Genomic DNA, 22915 nt, shown 5'->3' on the forward strand with positions numbered 1-22915 from the left:
GAGAAAACTTTATTGGGAGTTTTTCATGTTGCTCTACAATTTTATGATTTAAACTTTTCATCGAATTATAATATTTGAGAAGGTGATTAATTAAGACAAATTATGTGATTAGGCGCACTGCGAGCAAATAATCTGAGAATCTCCTGTAGTGACGGCAAACAACATTACCTTGGTTCTTTCTGTCCAGCTACGTGCCATTTGTGTATATTAAAATCTTGGTGCACGATAGCTGGGACGCCAGGTATATATACTATATGCAGTGAGAAGTGCGACACGTGTAAATACATTTAAGCCTTCTACAACTCTTGTGTCACTGTGGCACATACCATTCCGGGCGAGTGGCCGAAACTGGGTCCAAGTGGTCCAATTATGGGGTATAGACAAAATCTAAGAAATAGGTAAAAACATTTAAAGGAACCATTCGAAAATTTAATCGCGCCCTATTCCGTGAAGTATATAGTCGGCGCGCTTTTAGACCTGAACTTATATAAGATATAGGAGCCGATATTATAGAATAGCTTTGCAGTACTGCGGGTGTACGGGAGTTTTTCGCCGGAGGCATGAATGAGATTAAACAAAGGAAGGAGAAATGCAGGCTCATAAGGTGAATGTGTGGAGTTATAGGACACAACGGATAGAGGTCCTCATTATTTTTGTTCTTTTTTCATAAGTTCTGCGTAATTGGTTATAGGGGTGCCATATACGCGAAAACCACGTAAAGTTGCTTGAAAATTCACATTTGGAACGTTTTGGCAGCGTTGTCGAACACTTAAAGGGACACTAAAGTGAAAAATGATTTCTTTTGCATCAGTAAATTACCATTCTACAACCCCAAAAACACTACTGTTACAACGATAAGATCTTTGGTAAGCCAAAAAAAGCGCAGAAACGAACTACGGGTGGCGACGCTTATTTCTGTTTCCGCACCTGGGGGCTGTGACGTCTTGTATTTTGATGGCATCTTCTAGGGCCTACTAATTATATATAGCGCTAGGTACAGATTGACTACATTGTGTTCTAAAGGAACCAAATATTAAACATGGCAAGTTTCGGGAACCCTTACTCAGCCAACGCGGCCCAAATGCGAAAACATACTTTGAAGTCCCTGACGTCACGCTCACGTACCGGCGCTGGGGTTTCGGCCCGAAATTCAAATACTTATACTTGGACCTCCATTTTCTCATCTAATAACCAATCTATATTTTTTATATGACTGCCTGCAGGGTTCTCAAACAATGCTTCATTAGTCTAAACTGATTTATTGCTTCGCTTTAGTGTCCCTTTAATGACATGTAGACGCGCGTTCATAACACAATGGCAAGCACTGCAGCTGCACAAGGCGCATATACATGCAGTTGAAATCAAAGACCGCTTCTACGTACTAACAGGACATTTAGGCAGCACTAAACCAGTGTTTCCCATAAAATATTTAGTGTGAATGTCATTTTCTTACAAAATCCCCTCATGTGTGTTGTATATATACTGTACAGCAACCAAATTTTCGCGCGATTGTGAACCGCTAGTGTTCCCGTATATTTCTGGACGTTATTAGGACGTGTTCTCTAACGCATATATTCAAGGTATACCCCCAAGTGGCATATATTTCCGACGCATGCAGCTCTGCTTCTTGACGATGGTGATGCATGAAATGACAAAATATTGCCGGAGACGTACATGTCCAGGTTAACTCCCCGACAACGTCGGAGAAGCTTCTTTGTGTACTCTTTAGATTATGTATCATGCTAGTTCCACTCTAATGCAATATACGCCAGGTCGTCATAAGAAGCCTTTCGCTACGTCTTGCGAGTCTACATATATCTATTTTTGTCCACATCTGGTTGCTGTGGTCGACTGCACCAGATTCTGTAAAGTTTTACTGTTTCTACTCTCGCTACATTTACTAATACGAGCATATAGGCAGTCATTGTGGCTTTCCATATTCTCCTTCTTGCCCTCTTCTCATCCTCCGCCTTCTTCGTCAGGTGATCAACGAGGATCACTGTATGTACGCGTCAGGTGTTTCCAGACCTATTTATGACCTGGGTCCTGAAAGTGTATCCTAAAGTGGCAGTGGCGTAGCCAGAAATTTTGTTCGGGGGGGGGGCTACGCCACTAGCCCCATGGGTGTATATATATATATATATATATATATATATATATATATATATATATATATATATATATATATATATATATATGTGTGTGTGTGTGTGTGTGGGGGGGGCAGTGGCGTAGCCAGAAATTTTGTTGTTGCATTTAAAAGAAAAAGTTTAATTCTAGTGGCTACTGGTTTCACGTTTTTTATTTAGGTGGTAAATTATTTATTAAAAATTGGCCAAATCGAAAGGTTTCAGAAAACGAAACTATCAAGTTTAAAACTCCGTGACTCAACAATGAAAAATGATATCACAATTCTGTGAATTGCATCTAATAGTACATCTACAGAGGACAAAATGGATATGTTACACATGAATCTCAAAAAAATTTAGTATTGTGGAAATACGGCTTGTGCAGAACCCTTGTACACAACGGAACCAATTCACGTAAGATACAAATTGACATAGCAAACTTGTCCGCTTTGACTGTTGTAATAGATGCCGTTTACAGAACCACAATGTCTGTTATTCATGCATAGCTATTAGTTTGTAAACGTCGTGCTTCTATATTTTCAAACTTTCGAATTTTTCAAAATATTTTAAACAACATTCAGGCCCTAAATCGAAGTTTTGTTTCCAAGAGAACTAGGATTTAACTTTCTCTCTCAAATGCAACGAATTTCAATAAAAGCGATTAGCAGGATTATCTAACAAAAGGGTTTCTGCGTTTTACAAGTATTTGAATAGGCCGCGTCGGATAGGGCCTGAGCTAAAGCTTCCTCTTAAACAATTTGTCAAGGGATCAAATCCATGAATAATAACTGCATTGTCATTGCCAAAGATGCTGCAAACGAATTCTTGAACGCTACGCACAGTCAAAACAATAAAGTATGTATTTTTTCATAAAAGAATGTACTCGTATGTGCCAAAAATATTGCCCAAAATAACTGATATCAATGCTTCCATATTTTTGTCTATTTAAGTAAAGAAAATATCACACGAACTTGAGAACTATATCAGTTCGAAACCAGGAAAACAGTGCATGCCACTGATATGAAAAATTAAAAGGCAATGAACTGAACAAGTTGAGGACAAATATGTTAATGAAACTTTGTCACTCAAGAACCGTGCTTACATTCTCGTATATATGCAATGGCCAGTGAAAAATCTCAATGACGCTGTAATTTGTTTTAATGTATTACGCAGAAGCAGCTGTCACCGGTCGTGTATCGTGAGTAATTGCACCGAAATCAGTCGCAACAGAGGGCACGTATAAAAAGCAGGAATTCTGCAAGATATACGAGGGCAAGTCAAATGAATGTGAGTCAACAACGGGGTACTTCTTTTAAAAGTAGTCTTCATGAGAATTTAGACATTTGTCCCATTGACTAACGAGTCGCGTGATTCCCGTCTTATAAAACTCCTTGGGTTGCTGCTTCAAAAAGTCTGTATCTGGTTCCCTTGAGCTGTTTTTTCGGTTGCCCCAAAATGCAGAAGTCGCAAGGTGACAGGTCTGAGCTGTATGGCGGATGCTGCAGCGTTTCCCACTTGAACTTTGCCAGTTTTGTATTAACCACATAAGCGACGTGGGGACAGGCATTGTCGTGGAACAAGATGACCCCATTCGTCAATTTTCCACGTTGTTCGTTCTTGATTGCGACACTGCCATTCTGGCGTTTCACAATATCGGAAACAATTGATAGCCTCTCAAGATTTAGCAAATTCTATCAGTAATGGACCCTGACGACCGAAAGAAAAGTCAACAACACCTTTCCAGCGGAAATGATGGCCTTTGCGTTCTTTGGGCGTGGTAAATTCGAATGTTTCCACCTGTAAGCTTTGCCGTCGTGTTTCAGGCTCGTAGTAGTGGCACCAAGGTTCGTCCCCGATCACAATTGCAAACATGAAGTCGTCATCCTCATTGTGATACGCGATCACATGAGTCAAGACAGCGCGAAACTTCTCCGTCTTCTCGCTATGGATCAAAATCTTGGGGATCCATTGCGCACCAAAGAGCCGATAACCGAGAAGCTCATGAATTAAGGCGTGAACCGAACCGTGACTGATGTTCAGATGGTCTGCCAGTTCATCGATGCTTATCCTCCGTTCTTGTTTCATCAGCTCATGAACCTTTGAAATTGTGTGGGGGGTGATTGCACGATGGTTTTGGCCCGGTCTTGGAATGTCTTTACAACGTCCTTTAAACCTTTTGCTCCAACGCTTCACAGTGGTCAATGAAATGCCGTGTTCAACGTAAACGGCAGCCATACGGCGATTAATTTCTGTTTCGGGAACACCTTTAGCTGTCAAAAACTTCGCGACACCGAGCTGTTCAACTTTTGAAGTGTCCATTATGTGACGCAACCATATTCAACCCAGTGTATGAGAGCATTAAACAACATTTATCTTCACACCTGCGTGTCACTTTTGTAAATGAGACATGCCGTTCTCCTACGCGCATGCCTCGCAGATAATGAACCGAACCATTATTGCGCGGTTAGGGTAGGCGCACTTTCATTTGACTCGCCCTCGTACATTAGGAATGCAAAGATACAATGGGATATACAAATGTGAAAATACGGCTTGATAAAGCACAAAGAAGTGTCACTGGAAACGTAGTTCACTGCATGTATACACAAAACATCGCAACAAGATATTTAAGTATACGTATAAGTCTCCAATGAGTCTATCTATGTATGTAAGAAAAAGTAACTGTATGTAATGCGTCAAACAAGGCAAATAAACATGTTGCACAATCATAGATTCACAGAATCCTAGATTCCGCCCCCATTCCATCCACTCCCCCCGATGTATTGCGCGGGACGGAAGGCGGCGCGCTTGCTCCCCGCTTTTCTCCTTTGCGCACACAAGACTGAGCCACCATCGTCGGCTCACCCATTCCACCTCCCCTCCTACGCTTTCACTCGCACATACAGCATGCAGCGCGTGGTCACGATTTTATCACCCTTGGACTTTATACGAAACACGAGGGCGACGGCGACGGCAGGAATGCGCCTGGAGTGTCCATATAATTGCTTTCGCAATAATATAATAAGCGTATGCGGCAACTGAAACGTCCCGTCGCCCATTACTTTCCGCAAAAGAAGTATCAAAATCGAACTTTCACCATGCGACAATTCGCTGCGCCGCAACAACGTATCTTTTTTTCTGTGGGGCGGAGGCACCGAAATGGAAAAAAAAATACGCATAGGGAAGTATGTTGGCCAGAATCGAATGCCTACATCGGGCACCTAATGGGGCTACAGAATAATTACCGAAGAAAACATGAGACGATTGGCCCACTCAGAACCATACGCATATTGCTCAGTATCCTAAACCGGCGAAACAAGACTTTCTGGAAAGGTTCCGCTCAAGGAACGCGGTGCAATCCTTCGAGTCCCCACAGTGATGGCGGCGAGCGACCATTGTTTTTTTTTTCTCGTCTGCTAGCCAGAAAGCTTCCAAAACTCTGTGAGGTGAAAATCCCCTCGGCCAGAGCAAACCGAACGCCCACCGAAGTGCACCGCGCGGTAGTCGGGGCCATTATACGAGAAAAACATATGCGCTCTGGCTCGCTCTGGCAGTCCGCGGGTAGGGTAGCGAGAACAAAAAGAATTGAAGAGGCTCAATGTGTTCTCGGCGAATAAAAGTCAAAGTAGAAAAAATAAATAAGAACATAGTTACTTTGGCTGGCTTTAGTGTCTTGACATGGTTATTCTGGCGTAGGTTAAAAAATTGTTGATATTTTTTTATGTGACATGACGGCACAAATGAACCACCCCAACACATCGTCTCATTGGACCTCGCTGCGTGCTTTGTCAACTCATCTGCTAGTGTGTTGATTTGGCTTGTCTCGTTGTATGTTCCGATGGAAGACTTTAGAAAAGTCAATGGACCTTTGGCGTCAAATGTTTATAACAACATTAAACCCACAAGGTTCCGCAATTGAAAATTTAAAGCACAACTTTGGAAACGTCAATGCACGTTTCACATCAAGAGCTTATGAGATTTATACCCATAAAGTTTCGCAATTGATATCCATGCGCTCCATAGATTCCGTGGCCTCTGTGAGATACCGCGGCGAGCCCGCTCACCATCAAAGCGCCCTTGAAACATTGTGCTCGGATGGGACTGCTTGGCGTTATGTGACTGCCGGTGTATGGGCGTTGCCACGAAATCCAGCCCGAGTTCGCAATCTTCGCGGTTAAATGTCTTTTCGAGCGTCAAAAAGACATTCTAGACAAAATCCAGAGTGATTTCCGGCGCCGGGGGTCGCTTTGGTCGGCGGTGCATGGACAGCACGAAAAAATTTCGGGGGGGGGGATGAAGCCCCATAAGCCCCCCCCCCCCTGGCTACGCCCCTGTAAAAGTGGTATATATGACGTATCCCCAAGTCGTATTTCCGACGGGTGCCTAAGCGGTGATTCCGACGTATTCCCGAATAGTACTTCCGATCCTTTTTCGAACGCCATGAGATATACGGGTCCATTTTACACCTCGCATGCAGGGGCGGAGCCGTGGTCCTGGTCTAAATGCGATAGCGCATGCGCAAAGATAAGTATTTCGGTCATTGTAATAGCGTTGCTATAGTACCGGGCAGCGTGGGGAAATGAGGCGACGTCTGGTGACGGCACGCCAGATACTTGAAAAATGGGTCGAAGAAAAAAAAAAGCGCATTTCTGATTTTTTTTTCGTTCTGAGCATTTAACACTTATCTGCAGTGTGCCGGAATGACTTATGGAAGCCTGATATGTATGAACTGTAATTACACCAATGAATTTCACGGCGTATTTTGAAGATGTGTTTCCCGAAACTGGTAGTACGTCAGCCCAGAAATTCCTCTAAATGAATATTTTTTACTGTCCTGATTGAATTGCGCAATCGGAACATGTGCGTTAAAGCAATTAATTAGAAAGTTAATTATGCGACCTTTTGTTATGATAGTTAACATCACTACGTATGCGCTTTGTCGTACAAGTATAGTCTCTGCCTCTCCAAGTAACTCAGATGATGATAGAGAAATTAAATATCTATAAGACAGGAAATATTTTCTCTGCATGTTTCTATTAGGAAAAAAAAAATTAGAGAACACGTAAGCTTCGCCTTTACCCGCCGTGGTTGCTCAGTGGCTATGGTGTTAGGCTGCTGAGCACGAGGTCGCGGGATCGAATCCCGGCCACGGCGGCCGCATTTCGATGGGGGCGAAATGCGAAAACATCCGTGTACTTAGATTTAGGTGCACGTTAAAGAACCCCAGGTGGTCTAAATTTCCGGAGTCCTCCACTACGACGTGCCTCATAATCAGAAAGTGGTTTTGGCACGTAAAACCCCATATATTATTATTATTATTATTATTATTAAGCTTCACCTTTAAGAGTGGAACGCGATAGCATTCAAAGATCCCTGACTGCTTCTCACGCCTCCCGGCTACTGCAGCTTCTTTAATCGTAATGTTCACCGGAAAACGCTGGCGGCGAATGCTATATATATGTGCAAACGCGGCCTCTTGCGTGGGCCGATCACGGAGGTTGTTCACAACCGCGCCAAAAATATTACATATTTCTCGGGCTTCTTTTATTGCTTCGAACTTTTAATATTTCGGTCTGAGAAGATTTAACATAAAAGGCACGCGCTGCCAATGTTTTGTTTCATGACATTTGTCTGTACATGGGCGGTCATTATCAGAACTCCGAGGAATAACTTTGTCCGGAATGTAAGACACCGTTTGAGCAACTTGAGTTACAGGATGGTGTGACAATATATAACCCGCATAAACCGACCGCATGTCATAAATGAAAGCGTGATACATACATACATATATATATATATGTATATATATATATATATATATATAAACGAGAAGAAAGGGGGTTAACCGAGGGACCCGATATTTACTAGTCATATAATCAGAAGCCAACAAACACTGACACCAAATACAACATAGGGGAAATTGCATGTGCTTAATAAATGAAATAAAGTAAGGATAAATTAATGGAAATTAAATTGGATGAAAAAACAACTTGCCGCAGGTGGGAACCGAACCCACAACCTTCGCATGTCGCGTGCGATGCTCTACCAATTGTCAGCCCAGAAATCACGTTCTCGTGACGCCTGCGGCAAAAAAGACGTTCTACGTCCGCCGCCAAGGTCTGTGAGTGGGGGCGCTGGCTAACACTCCCAGGGTTCTACTAGTACACATAAATACCCAAGAAAGTGGATGGGGAAACGCCGCCGCGGTAGCTCAATTGGTAGAGCATCGCACGCGACATGCGAAGGTTGTGGGTTCGGTTCCCACCTGCGGCAAGTTGTTTTGTCATCCACTTTAATTTCCATTAATTTATCCTTACTTTATTTCATTTATTAAGCACATGCAATTTCCCCTATGTTGTACTTGGTGTCAGTGTTTGTTGGCTTCTCATTATATATATATATATATATATATATATATATATATATATATATATATATATATATATATATATATATATATATATATATATATATATATATATATATATATATATATATATATAGTATGTATATACTGCGACGCGGGGCCCTTAACGCTCTCGCGTTAATAACAGTTGTGAACACTTCTGTATTTCACTGCGAGTACGATCTACAAATGAGGCGTTCAAAATCTGCGTGCTTCTGTCGGCACATATGCTGCTGCGGCACCGTTAAGTCGTCCATTCTGGCCCGCTAAACTTAGCGGCCTGTTTTGCCCGCGGTCCGAACCAGCCGGAACCTTCACGCATTCCTTTAGCTTCCTGCAAAAATTACCCGAGGAATTTCTCAGGCTATATAGTGCCTCCTCAAGCTGTAAGTATACGCACGGCGGTTCAGACCGCATGATAATGTGTTGATCTGATTGAACTCCGTCCTCCTGGTTTGCAAGCATGCTACGTAACTTTTCAGATTGATGATGTTCAACAAAATGATACCTCTTAAGCACAACAATTCACAATGGTTATAAATGCGCGCAGGAACTCTTTGCCTTCGTGCGTGTACAGTAACTTCTTCTGATTGCTTTGAAACTTATAAAGGGGATGACAAAAAAAGAAAATTGCATGCTTAAACCATCGAAGATGATTAATTTGTAAGTAAGCAAACAGCCGGTTTCACCACTTTCATTTGCTGTGTAGACGACGTCGCCTTTCTTCTGGTTTCTGGGCACAGCGCAGCGTTGCAATGACGCTGTTTCGCGAGTATATATAGTCGTCGAAGTACTCATCGGCATTATTCGGCTTGCCTTCCTAGTGGTCCTGGCTTCGACGAGCGTTCACCGAACTCATTTGCTGGAGACAATAACTATATATCGAGGAGCAGTGGATATGTCGTTGGTTTCATTCAGCTATACGGCTAACCACTTTTTCTTAAGTCCTGGGTTCAAGTTACTTACGTGTAACAGCCTGTACATTTACCGCTTGTTTTAATGAGCACTCTTTCAAAAATGTTATTTTAATTGCCTCGGGCATGCAGATAGCGCAGTTCTATGTCCATGGGATAGTCTACAAGAAGAGGCGGGCATTGCTTGCGAGAAAAAAAGATTGAAGTGCATAATCGATCGACTATTTAACCAAAATTCACGAATTAAGTTTTGAACCATAATTACCTTATGGCACGTATTGCAGTTTACAAATTCTAGCCGGGGAGTTCGCAAGGCGAATCTACACTTAGACCGAGTTCTCGGGATGGTGCACAAGTTTGCAGTTCTGAGGGTGACGCGTCACGTTTGCCGCTCAGTGGACGCGTACCTTACATCTTGCACGTGTGAACCCGCACTATATCAGCTATATCACTGTAAAATAATTTACACCGTAAAACGTGAAAAAGGGTTAAGTGGGGCTACACTCTCAAAATGGTTGCACCTTTCGGTGTGTATATTTGTCCCACAACGATAATCGTCATCTGCCTTGCTTGCGTTTCCTTTCTTGAAAGCTCGGCGCTCGCTACTTTCCTGTCGAGAAGCTGCGTCACACTGATAAGGCGCATGCCGTTCGTGACTGGTAAGTACCGTGCTCGCAGCGTTAAAGAAAGGAAACGCGGGCCAGACAGATGACGATTATTGTTGTGGTACAAGATACGCCAAAAAGGGTGTAAATTTTTATAAGAGTGTATAACTGACACCCTTAGGGTGTCCGTTATATAGATAACACCCTAAGGGTGTGAGTTAGACACATTTACACCCTTTTTCACTTTTTACGATGTAAATTATTTTACAGTGTATATAGAGCTGGTCACTCTTGGTCCGTTGCTTTTCCCTCATCTGTGCATCTGTTTGCGCTTCCTGCACGACGGCGCACTGAAGTTGCTGCGTCCTGTGAGTATACAGACCGGTTTCTTACTATTTTCTTTATATAGTGTTGTTCTTTCGGTTTTCATTTTATATACAATCCAATTCGCTGTTAATTCCTCGTGGGCCTCGTCGCAGTTAGGGCACATTAAACGGCGCTTTTGGCACAATTAGGTTTTTCATGCATCACCGCCGCACCGAGGACATGCTGTCTATAAACAGCACTGAAGTGCCCCAATTTTTTATATTTGCGGCATTATAACGGTAGAAGAATGTGTGGACAAGCAGCATGCCATGTATCATATACTTTCACATCTGTGGATAATTTGTCCCCTTAATTCGAAAAAGTGCTTCACGCGTTTCGATCGACCAAACCGATGGACGTCTGTGATGCGGAGAGTTAATTACGATATCGTCGGACGGTCATTGTTATTTATTGTTTGTGTCCACATCGGATATAACTCCATGGGGTCGTTCTTTTATACTGGCATTCACGATAAATGATCGCACATGGCATATTTCCTATTGTGCTGCAGGCACATTCTTGAGAGTGTCTGTAGAGTTGATCGTGTGGAAACATCAATTAGTATGTTCCTCCTTGGGTTGATTCGGGCCCCTCTGACTCTCTCACGGCATATTCGTTGAAGGCAGGCTGTTTGCCTGTTGATATAGTCGAGAATGCCCGTATAGCCTCAACTGCCACAACGTATACATGGTGCACGCGTACTTTTGCCGAGTGAGTTGCGTAGCGCTGCAGACTCACCCGCATACACGAAGTTCCGATGAACTTCCTCTTCAACCGTCGATTCTCTTAGTGACTGGAACAGCTAGAAGCCATCCGGATCGAACAAATTCGCGATCGGTAATGCCTGGATCTGGCTCGGCCCGTGATCGAGATTGTTTTTGTACAGGGGCATAAATAGACACGTTAGGAGGATTAAATCCTTGTTCGCTATATACAGCAGCAAACCGTTGTTCACGTAGTTCACACTAATCTAATATGTCACGTACGATGCTGCCTTCGTGTCTTGTGCTGTTTTCATCACATAAACGCGAACTTGACCTCATTTGTTCCGTCGCTTGTGAAGAAACAGCGCGGCAAGACGAAGACTGACAGAAAGAAGACTGCGCAAGCCCTCTCTGCTTTCGTATTGTAGAAGCGCGTAATGTACGAATAGCTTTTACAACTTAAGTTTCTCTATGTGAAACATTTAAGGAGAGGTTGGCGGCTATATGGTGACGTCGGCCACTGCACTTCGCTGACATGATGATCCTCTGACGTGAGAAGCAGCGGTAAGAAAAAGAAATACGGTGACGTTATCTGCGCAGTTTAAGTATGCATAAAATATAAATGTTCGCAAAACAAACGTTCTTTGCCAAGCTCAGATGAGGGTTCCTTCTTGAGTGCCCCACGCATTTAGTGTCTGTTCAAACATATAGCCGGGGCTATGGGCCGCGATAGCGTAGCGCGATGCCTTTTCCGATGCTATTCCTTTTGGCGCTTCGTCAGTGTCCAGAGCGACGACCCCGCCCGCTCAATCGATGGGATCAGCGAGACGGTCTTGAACGACATGGACGATAAAAGTGGCGAGGAATCTAGCAGAAGGCATCGCTACAACATCGCGAACCAGATCTCTCATACGCTGCATGGCGCCTTGCGCGCAACCTACATTATGCCGCGACTACACACCCTCGTCGCGGAGATGAGATTCCCACCGCGGACTCCAGTAGAGGAGCACGGCCAATGGGGAGAGAAACAGAGAGAGAGAGAGAGAGTTCCCCACTAGCGGAGCCGGCTTCGTTTTCGAAGGGGGGCCGGCCCTCGACGGTCCGGCCCAGCACTCTCGCGTCATTGTGATCCCGACAGTGCGTGCATGTGGTTAGCCGAGTGCGGACGCTGCTGCATGCATATGCAGCAGCGGACCTTCGCCACAGATGGCGCGGCGGACGCAGTGGCGGCGCGATGTGGGCTGTCGCTCCCACGGCTTGTTGCAGCGTTCGCGTGGGGTCTCCGTTGTGTATCCGCGCACTGTGTGTGTGCTGGCGGGGTCCTTACTGGTATACGAATACGGAGGATTAGCCCCGAGTGTGACGGATACGCTGGAAAGCTGTACATGCCTGTCTGCCGCGGTGGCTCGACCTTCTCGGCGTCTCGCCAATAGGGGATTAGCGCGTTTCCTTCTCACCACCGTGTGCGTAAATAATTTGCGCGTTCTTTTCTTGCATTTGATACACGTTCGAGGAAACCGGAAATCTGTTCCACGCGAAGCAGCTATTCGGAGAACACCCGGCGACACCGCATCTCGCTCGCTGTTTGCGGTTTCACTGCGCTCTGGCCGAGATTCTTGAATTTCTGGGCGGGACCAGCTGGTCTAGCTGTATGTACTGTTGTTCCGCTCATACACTGTATGAAAGCGTTAAAGCTAGGAGACATGAGATAGATAGATAGATAGATAGATAGATAGATAGATAGATAGATAGATAGATAGATAGATAGATAGATAGATAGATAGATAGATAGATAGATAGATAGATAGATAGATAGATAGATAGATAGATAGATAGATAGATAGATAGATAGATAGATAGATAGATAGATAGATAGATAGATAGATAGATAGATAGATAGATCATGCATCAGGTAGTAAAATTATAGTTCGTTTGAACTCCCTCGATGCAGTTCAATTGATCAGTTTCATAATTTCCTGCATTAGGTAGTAGAATTATGGTTCGTTTGAACTCCCGCCAGGAGGCGAGTAACCTTTTTACTCCTACGTACGGGAGCGAAGGAAACACCAATGCGGGAATGCGCTAGAGGACAAGTGTATCACACCAATTTAGGGTGTATTGTGCAAAAAAAGAGAGCTAAATATTGGGAACAAAGGGGGATACGTTTTAAACACATTACTACCTGCCATTATAAATATTTACGAATAGCCTCTCAATATCTTTAACGCCTGGTTGCAAACAAGCTTTCCAAGAATTTATGGCTTCTGCATAGAATGGAGCTTTCCAAAGACGTTAAGTTAACTAAAATGGTTGGAGAGAAAATGTAAGATGTTGTGGAAAACGAAAAAAAAGAAAAACTGCTGGATGACTTGCGTTTCATAAAAAAACGTATAAGGGCCCGTTGCAAGGGAAACATCATTGGTCGTAGCTTAAAGGACAGAAATGCTACATGAGTAGACTGCCAAAAACACTAAATGAATAGAGTATATACCAGCAAAACTCAAAGGTGTAGTCACGCAGGCTTCTGCCGCGAAACCGAAAACAAAACTTGCACTTTCCATTTTGTTTATACATTGCTTCGAAAATGTTTGTCGTTGTCTCGCTTGTGATAACTTGCGATTTGCTTTTTTTTTAGCGGACGGAGAACAGTAACAACGTATTGACGATAGGCTGTTGCGAAATATTCGGTTAGTTTCGATATTCGAAAATGTCTGCCGAATAGTTCCTTTTCGAATATCAATACAAATCTATAGTGTGTAATATTCGCTTCGTATTCTAAACCATGAATATTCGCCTAATCTATCGATTGCAAAACTAAGAAAAAAGGTTACGCGCGGTTAATTACATGTATCGATAGATTAGGCGAATATTCGAGGTTTCGAATACGAAGCGAATATTACACACTATAGATTTGTATTGATATTCGAAAAGGAACTATTCGGTAGATATTTTCGAACACACACACACACACACACACACACACACACACACACACACACACACACACACACACACACACACACACACACACACACACACACACACACACACACACATATATATATATATATATATATATATATATATATATATATATATATATATATATATATATATATATATATATATATATATATATATATATGCATGCCCTAACACTGTTCGTTCCATCACTCTTTGCGCGGCCCTCAACTTGTACTCGAGCGTCTTAGTTAACCTCCATGTTTCGGCCCCGTATTTGTTAGTGCACCGGTAAAATGCAATGATTGTACACTTTCCTTTTCAACGACAGTGGCAAACCCCTAATCAGGATTTGGTGATGCCTACCGCGCGCAATCCAATCCATTTTTATTCTTCGTAAATTTCTTTCTCATGATCAGGGTCCTCTGTGAGTAATTGACAAAGATAAACGTACTCCTGCACAAAGTTTATAGAGGCTGACTGCGATCATGAATTCTTGTTCTCTTCCCAGGCTATTGAACATTATCATTGTCTTCGGCATATTAAGCTTGAACTGGCAACTCTTTCACCTATCTCTTTCACCCCAATCAATTTGTTGCAATTCACCACCAATGTTGCGGAACAGCGCACTATTGTCTGCAAACTGAAGGTTGCTCAGATATTTGTTGTTGATCTTCACTCCTAAGTCTTCCCAGTACAATATCTTCAAAACTTCTTCTAAGCACGCAATGAATATCATCGGAGAGATTGTGTCTTTTTGGCTAACATCTTTCTTGATAGGTAGTTTTCTACTTTTCTTGTGGAGAAGAAAGGAAGCTGTAGAATCTTTGAAAGTATTTCTCAAGATATTCATGCATGTCTCCTGCACTATTTGTTTACGCAATGCGTCCAAGGCTACTAGTATCTCTACTGAATCAAATGCATTTTCCTAATCCGTGAAAGTCATATAGAGATGTTGATTAATCTATACGCCGCAGATTTCTCAATTACGTGATTGATGACATGAATGTGATCCATTGTACAATATTCCTTCCTGAAGCCAGCCTGTTGTCTTGGTTGATTGAAGTCAAGTGCTGCCCTAATTCTATTGGAAATTATCTTGGTGGACATTTTATACAATACTGGACGCAAGGCAATGGGCTTATATAATTCTTGAATTTTCTGACGTCTCCATTTTTATGGATTAGTATAATGTCGGAATTCTTCCAGCTCTCTGGCATACGTACACTTGGATTCGTGAAGCATTGTGCATACAAATGGCCCAAGCACTTCAAGCATAATATATATCTTCCTTCTCCGAATTAATCGACTGTTATTTCATCTTCTCTTGCCGCTTTTCCCCGGGACATGTCTTGCATGCAGGGCCCTTCTAACTTTATCACTATAGTTATAAAAGGAGCCGCTCTATCGTGTTCATTACAATTTCCATGCAATGACGTCTGCGTGGCTGCTCTGAGTATTGTATAAGTCAATATAGAATTATTCTTTTACGTTTGCTATATCATCGAAATTGCTGGGGACATTACCCCGCTTATACGTTGTAATTTCGAATATCGTCAATGTACGCTCTTTTCGTTTATCAGCGTCGACAGTTCAGAGAATTGTATCTGGTCTCTTGACTTAGACACTTTCATGCATTGCGCAGTTACATGTGAAGGGCATAGAGAGAGAAAGAGAGATAAACAGGCCCGGGTGGGAAAGGCAAGGAGGTTAGTGCATGCAACTGCGCCTACACTCCGAGACGAGACAGGATCGTCTAATGGGTTCCTTCTGAAAGCTTACGTTCTTTCTGAAAAATAGGAAGAAGTCTAAGCCGAGGTCCCACGAAGTGTTTGAACTCCGTCAGCCATTTCTCATTTTCGCCACGTCCGCGCGAGATGCGTATTTCTATAAACGCGAACCGGGCAGGCACTCGAGTATATAAGAAAAGGGAAACGGCTTCCCGGCACGCAGACAGGACGGGAGTGAAAGGAACTCTCCAGGCATCAACGAATCCGCGCTGCGGAAACGACATCTGCCGCTCTCACACAGCGGGAGCTCCTGGCTCTTATAGAGCGAGATAGGTCGTACTCAGTGCCGCTCTGAGTTTGCCATTTTAACGAGTATACACATAAGCGTTTGAGCCGAAGTATACGCACAGCCCCGCTCTTACCTTCTTTGCACGCCTTACTTTTTTTCTTCCCCTTTTTCTAACCGCGATGTTCTTTGAGTGCGGTTTCACAGCGCTGCAGCAGACGACACACAGCAGCGGACGAATCCGCAGCAGACGAACAGCAGAAGACTAACTGTGAGCCCTTTTGACTGTTCGTTAGCGCCGCAGGATGCAAGCCCTACATGTATATGCATTCAAGAAGCATCGTGAGAGAGAGGTTTTAAAAAATAACAAATAAAAGAAAGAAGAGAAGGAAGAAGCCACGAACTTAAGAGCTGCGTTGATGTATATACAGCACAGACAGAGAGCTTCCAGGGGTGAAACGCGCACTCATCGTGTCGGCCAACGCCTATATATGCGCATCTATACTTTTTTTTTTCCTTTCGTGTCACACTGCAGCCACCCCACTTTCTCTGTCTTTGATTTTTCGTTTTCTCGTACACTATATAGACGGGCGAAAACCGCACGAAAATTCATGCTGCTCAGCCCGCATCCGCATTGCACGCTTCAACGCTCACGGGCGAGGTTTATTATTATGCATGCGAGGGCGCGAACTCGCGGTGGATCTGCGGGCTCCCTCGTGGATCAGCGCGTCTCCTCGACGACCTCTCTGTACGGCGTATATACGGATCACCGATCGCAGAGATCTGTTCCCGCTTTCTGGTTGGCTCCCTACTGCGAGTGCGTGCACTTTTCCCGCTTTCAACCTCCCTCCCTCCCTTTTTTTTGCGGCCGCTTCACTGCAACGTCGTTCACATGCCTGCTGCAGAAGCGCTAGTTGCGGTCTCATTCACATCTCGACGCCATGGAGTTGTTCGTGCGTGCATGAGGCGTCTGTTCGTCGGCCATACAGCTTTTCTCTCTCTCACTCTCTCTCTCTCTCTCTCTCTAGGCATTATTCCAGTTTCGAATGCTTCTCTATTCTCAGTCTTGGTCCTTGTGTCTGTCTGTTTTCTTTCTGTCCTTTTTTTTTAAGTAATGTACTTCGCTTCGTGGTCTGCGAACACGCCTGCGTAAAGGCACAAGCGGAGGATCCTAGAAAGAGAGTATATATATATGCGTGGTCCCATCAAAAGCCGGGGATGCGGGTTCCCTGTGATGCATCGCAACCATGCTGCGCCCATGAACTGTCGAAGTAAATAAACAGAAAAAAAAGGTCATAGAAACAGCCTGCCCCGTCGGGCTGAAAATTACGGATTTGGCAGCAGCAGCTGCTGCTGCTCCTGCCGCTGGCGCTGCCATGAGGCTCCGGAGGAGTGAAGAACACAATGGGGGAAAACGTTTTTTCGGGCACTACTTAGAAAGGGCGCTCGATTGGGGAAAGAAGGGATGAGGGCAGAGAGAAGGGTGGGAGAAGGAGGGGGAGAGCGGTGTCTCTTGGTGTTCAGTCTCGTGGAGATGTGCTATACACAGAGCTATATGTGCGACGTCACAAACGTCGCCGCGAATAAAGCAGATAGAGAAATGGCGGGGCCCTATATGGCGAGAGAGAGAGAGAGAGGAGAGAGAGAGTGATTGTGAAGAGGAAGAGAAAGATAAGCGATTCAAAGAAAATAAAGGTGTCCCGTAGAGGGACGTCGGCGGCTGCGGCTGAGAGCGCGGCTGGAGACCCGGGAGGGGGCGGTATCGTGCTGTCGCTGAAACCAAAACTGGCGATGCGAGCGCCGAAAACGATAAGAAAAAAAAAGGAAGTGGCCTGGGGTTGGCCGGGATGAGGGTAGGGAGAGAGAATAAACAGGGAGCAAACAAAGGTAAAAGAGAAAAAAAGAACATCGTCATCATGCGGTACTTTTTATACGTCGCTTTCCACGCAAGCTTTCACTCCGGCCGCCGCCGACGGTGAGGACGGAAGAACGTTAAACCAAGAAGAAAGCGAACGTTGGAGGATGCGCGGGAGTGGTAGGGGGAGATGGGGAGGGGGGGATGCGCAGTGCGAACAGAAAGGAGGCCGCTGGGAGAGCGGCCGACGGATCCCGAAAACGGGAACGCAGAGGGCGGAGCTTCTTCTCTCCCCCCCGTTTTTTTTTTAATCCAGAGGCTGAAACGGGTGCCGCGCCGCCATTGGCTGGCGGGCCGGGCCTTTGTCGTGCGCCGGCCGGGAAGTGGCTCGCGATTGGTTGCTCCTCTCGATGCGTGCCAATGGGGAGGCGAGCGGGCGCCGAAGCGAGCGGTGACGCGGGCGGCGGAAAGGCCGGCGCAACCGCTTTTGCGGCGGCGTGGGTTTTGCGCGGGGTTTTCGGCGGCGGCGCGAAATGGTCACCGCGTGTTGCGCGACCAAGTGGCGCGTCGGAGGCGTTGGCGGCGGCGCTTTTGCAGTTCACCTTTCAGACGCGTCACGAGGGCCAATTTTGGGTCCGGGCGCCGAGGAGGAAAGGAACGCCGCTGCTTCACAATAGGGATAGCCCGAAGACAGCCGAGCCAAGTACGCGATCAGACTATAGCTAGCGCCTGTGGTACACTTGACTACGTAACCGACGTGAAAAAAAGAAAGGGGAAGGGCCTCTTCAAATTTCGCAGCGACGTTCTTAGAACTGCGCGCGGAAGGCTTTTTTTTAAGATAGGGATTCCATAGGATCTCCGGCGTGTAACACCATCTACTGGTTCTTGTCTTCGTTGAGACCCGTCGCGTTGTCGTTTTACGCTGCCTGATTCGCGGATTTCGTAATCAACGATTGGCATTATCGTCCCGAGGCCTGCAGGATCTTTAGTACGCACTCGAGTCTACGCGGTCTTTGCGCCCGCTTTCTTCGAGCTCAACGGCACAGTGTGTTGGCAAGGAAGCAGGGCTGTTGTCTGACGTTGTCATCCACTGCGATGATCCGAGCTACAACTCTGCGCTGGGCCAGCTAGGACAAGTTCGCCGGTCGCTGCTAAGGTGAGTGAACGCTTCTTGCGACACCTTGGCTGCCGCGAATATGTTCGCATTGTGAGCCACTCGCACGTGAATGACCTTTGCCCTTATGTGCTCTATGTGCGCGCAGAGTTCGGTCATAGGGCGCAAGCATCTGCCCGCTGAACGTTGTTTCATTGATCGTATCTAAATTCATTATTGGTTCTAAGTTCATTCATGTTCTATATAAGGGCCACAGGACTTCGAGTATCGTGGGCAGGCTAATTTCCTTCCTCATTGATTCATATATGTGTTTATACGCGACAATATTGTCACGTTGTATAGTGACGGCGAACAATCACAACGGTGCAACGCAAGTCACGAAAGTAATTGTTAATTGGGCGCGCACCTGTGTTCAGGAAAACAGGTAACCCTCAAGCATGCAACAATAGCGGTGAGTATTCAGGCGGTGATCGTCGAAAAACTGATTTGCGGGTCAAACGCGTCAACTTTTATACTTGACTCGTCGAATGTTCCAGCGTAATCAGTGTGCGCCTGCGTCCCTTCCCGAAATATATGCACTAAACCATTACTGTCGTACGCACAATCTCGCTGTGTACACACGAGGTTCGGTGCCAGCATGCAGACAACGGATAGAACCATGCAGCGATAACATTCGAGAAACTTCCGCTATAAACCGAAAGGCGCGCGTCTATCGCTGAGCCATAACTTTTAACATTTGTTAGCCGCTCGTGAAACGCGGCCACCGGTAAGTGATAAACAAGTAAGCATGTCAATATGTGAATGCATATACAGGATAATTTTTAAAAAATTATGGGGTTTTACGTGCCAAAACCACTTTCTGATTATGAGGCACGCCGTAGTGGGGGACTCCGGAAATTTCGACCACCTGGGGTTCTTTAACGTGCACCTAAATCTAAGTACACGGGTGTTTTCGCGTTTCGCCCCCATCGAAATGCGGCCGCCGTGGCCGGGATTCGATCCCGCGACCTCGTGCTCAGCTGCCTAACACCATAGCCACTGAGCAACCACGGCGGGTTATACACAGGATCATCCACTGTTTAGGGAAAACTTGGTTAGTATAGTTTATATAATATGGTGTCTATACATTGCTTCTGCTTTATTATGGAATATATATATATATATATATATATATATATATATATATATATATATATATATATATATATATATATATATATATATATATATATATATATATATATATATATATATATATATATATATATATATATATAGTGGGCAATTTGAGGCCACGTATAATGCACACTTCTACTGACGTATACCTGCAGTATGCGCACGCATGCCTGCATGAACCTGTTTTTCATCTTCGCGAAGAATTAAGCCCACGGGCTTTCTGTACGCTGCGAAAAAATGACGTTTTCAACCATTAACAAAGCCTCGCGATGCTTCAGCGTGAAGATATAAACTGTTCTCCCAACGGAAACAGGGAACTAAAGTGTCAAGCTTACAGCCCTCATAAAACTATGGCTATAGCTGTGTACCATGTTTTCTTGAGCTCTGCACCGAAAATAGCTTACGATAACTAAGTATAGGTCATTCAAGGAGTTCCCTCAAAGACCAGCTATAAGCGCAGCAAAAAACAGTTTTTTTACATGGTCAGATAGGTCAGACGTAATATTTCAAGGAAAGCGGCTGCTGGTACGGCTGCCGGGCACGATAAATGAGCTCTTGGGTTTTAATGCCATATATATGCACTACATAAACGGACTGCATGCAGCCGCCGCGTATAGGTTGTCCGTCACACGAAAAGTGTGGGCCGATCCCGAAGGCAGTGCATTGTTGCACGCAGCGTCGCAAAGCACTATATATATATATATATATATATATATATATATAATTACACATATATAATATATAATAATATACATATAATATAATACATACACATATAATATACATATACATATATATGTATATTACATGTATATACGAGGGAAGAATGCGAGAAAGTGCACGCATCACGCGATGCATACACTGCACGCATATGAAAGAACGACTTCGGCACGGACAGAGAAGCATATGCGCGTGATCGAAACCTATAATGGTTAGAGCATAATTGGGCTGCTCTATATACTCTAAGGCAGCTAGAGGTTCGACCGATCCGCCACCATGCCTCACGCATTTCTTTATACCTTTATATATGCATGCTTCACCCAATATATGGTGGTATCTAACAGAAAATTCAAGCTGTGTTGAGTGTATGCGTCACAGTGTGCAAGAAATGGCAAGCTGGTAGATACGAGGTATATATAGAAATGTCACTATGAGAAATGATGGGGGTCTAGGTCGCCCACGATCCACCCGCGCAACTGTCGTGACGTCACAGTCATATCATACTCCAAGTATGATATCGTATCACTAAGAGAGTCAGCGGTTACGTACAATATAGTTATGACCTATCTGGCAATCTGCTACATGCCTGCAATAGTGTTTTCTCTTTCATCTGAAACGCCGTATTTTTTCACCCGATTGTGCCAGGATTTCATGGAACCCTCAGCATCGTTCACCCGCATTAGTCGTAATCGTTCTTTGACGCATGGGTCGGGCTTGTGCGACCTTTTGTGACTATTAATGCAATTTCTGTAAGGCCACACACGTCAGCGAACTCACTGCAATTTCCTTATTTCCTTCCCTCCTCTCTCTCCCTGTTATCTTTGTTTTCCCCCTTTCCCGTTCCCCCGATGTAGGGTAGCCAACCAGACGTGATTCTGGTTAACCTCCCTGCCTTCTTCTTATCTCTTTCCCTCCCTCCTTGACGCATGGGGAAAAGTGTCGAATTATGATACAGACTGTCCATAAAGGTATGTTTAAGTGACATAATTTTATTCCCAAGGTGCGCGGCCGTTTACATTGAAATGAAAGTCAACGTGGTATACCACTGTCACTTCGAATAACCGCTTCGAGGTATGCAGGCACAAGTTAATTCTTTACAGCAGGCATTATGATGAAATAGACGGCGTTATTTCGCTCTTTGCCGGTAGGGGAACGAGACACGTCGAGCATCTCGTCGAACATGGTATATAATAGTGCATGCAGCGCGGATTCTGTAATGAACTCTTGTACCACAGTACTTTGCGGACTCCGTGAACGGAAGCAACCCGCATTGAGTGAGTGAGCGAGCGATTTATTTGGATGGATTTGGAGATGTTGGCAACTACTGCGTCACCGCGACTTGTCCACAGACGATCAAGAGTGAGAGAGAATGCGCGTTGAGGAGACGCAGTGAAGTCAACCAGAGGAGCACAAACAATTGTACATCGTTTATGATCACGCACGAAGAAGCTTCCGGCAAAAAAGCACATTTTCAAAACGTGCTTGGACATTCATCTGAGGAGAAGAAAACAAACTGCAAGGATGCGGCATGTTGTACAGTTTCTTCTGCGATTAGACACCATATATATATAGTCGATCAATGAAGACAATCCATTATTATAAATTAAATAAAGAACACTCACACAAGGGCACGATCCGTGTTAATACATGAATACAATATTACTTTCATTCAAGAAGTTTATAATAAGGCTTTTATAGGGCAGATTGCTGTAGTATATGCAATGGGTTCAGTTCAATCGAAACTCGAGTTTCGTGGTTCCTTCCCTGACACCACTGGACCGAGGTGACAAAAAACAGGTAGCGTGCACCGCGACTGAAAGGGATGTTGGAGAATTCAATTATGCAGGCCTTTTGGTGAACGCGAAATTAACCGTCCGAACATGACGTTAGCATCACTGTTAAAAAAAAAAGTGCGTTTCAAGTCTGGCCACTATTGGAGACAGTCTACGTTG

At 44.5% G+C, this 22915-nt stretch overlaps 1 protein-coding gene across 1 annotated transcript in view; it reads left to right on the forward strand.

Annotated features, from left to right (window-relative positions):
- The window catches only part of LOC135916144 (fez family zinc finger protein 2-like), a 74019-nt gene that overhangs the window by 15759 nt on the left and 35345 nt on the right, over positions 1–22915 (forward strand). The gene's annotated exons all lie outside the window — the stretch shown is intronic.

Source organism: Dermacentor albipictus, chromosome 5 (assembly GCF_038994185.2).
Source record: "Dermacentor albipictus isolate Rhodes 1998 colony chromosome 5, USDA_Dalb.pri_finalv2, whole genome shotgun sequence".
NCBI classification, from domain to species: Eukaryota; Metazoa; Arthropoda; class Arachnida; order Ixodida; family Ixodidae; genus Dermacentor; species Dermacentor albipictus.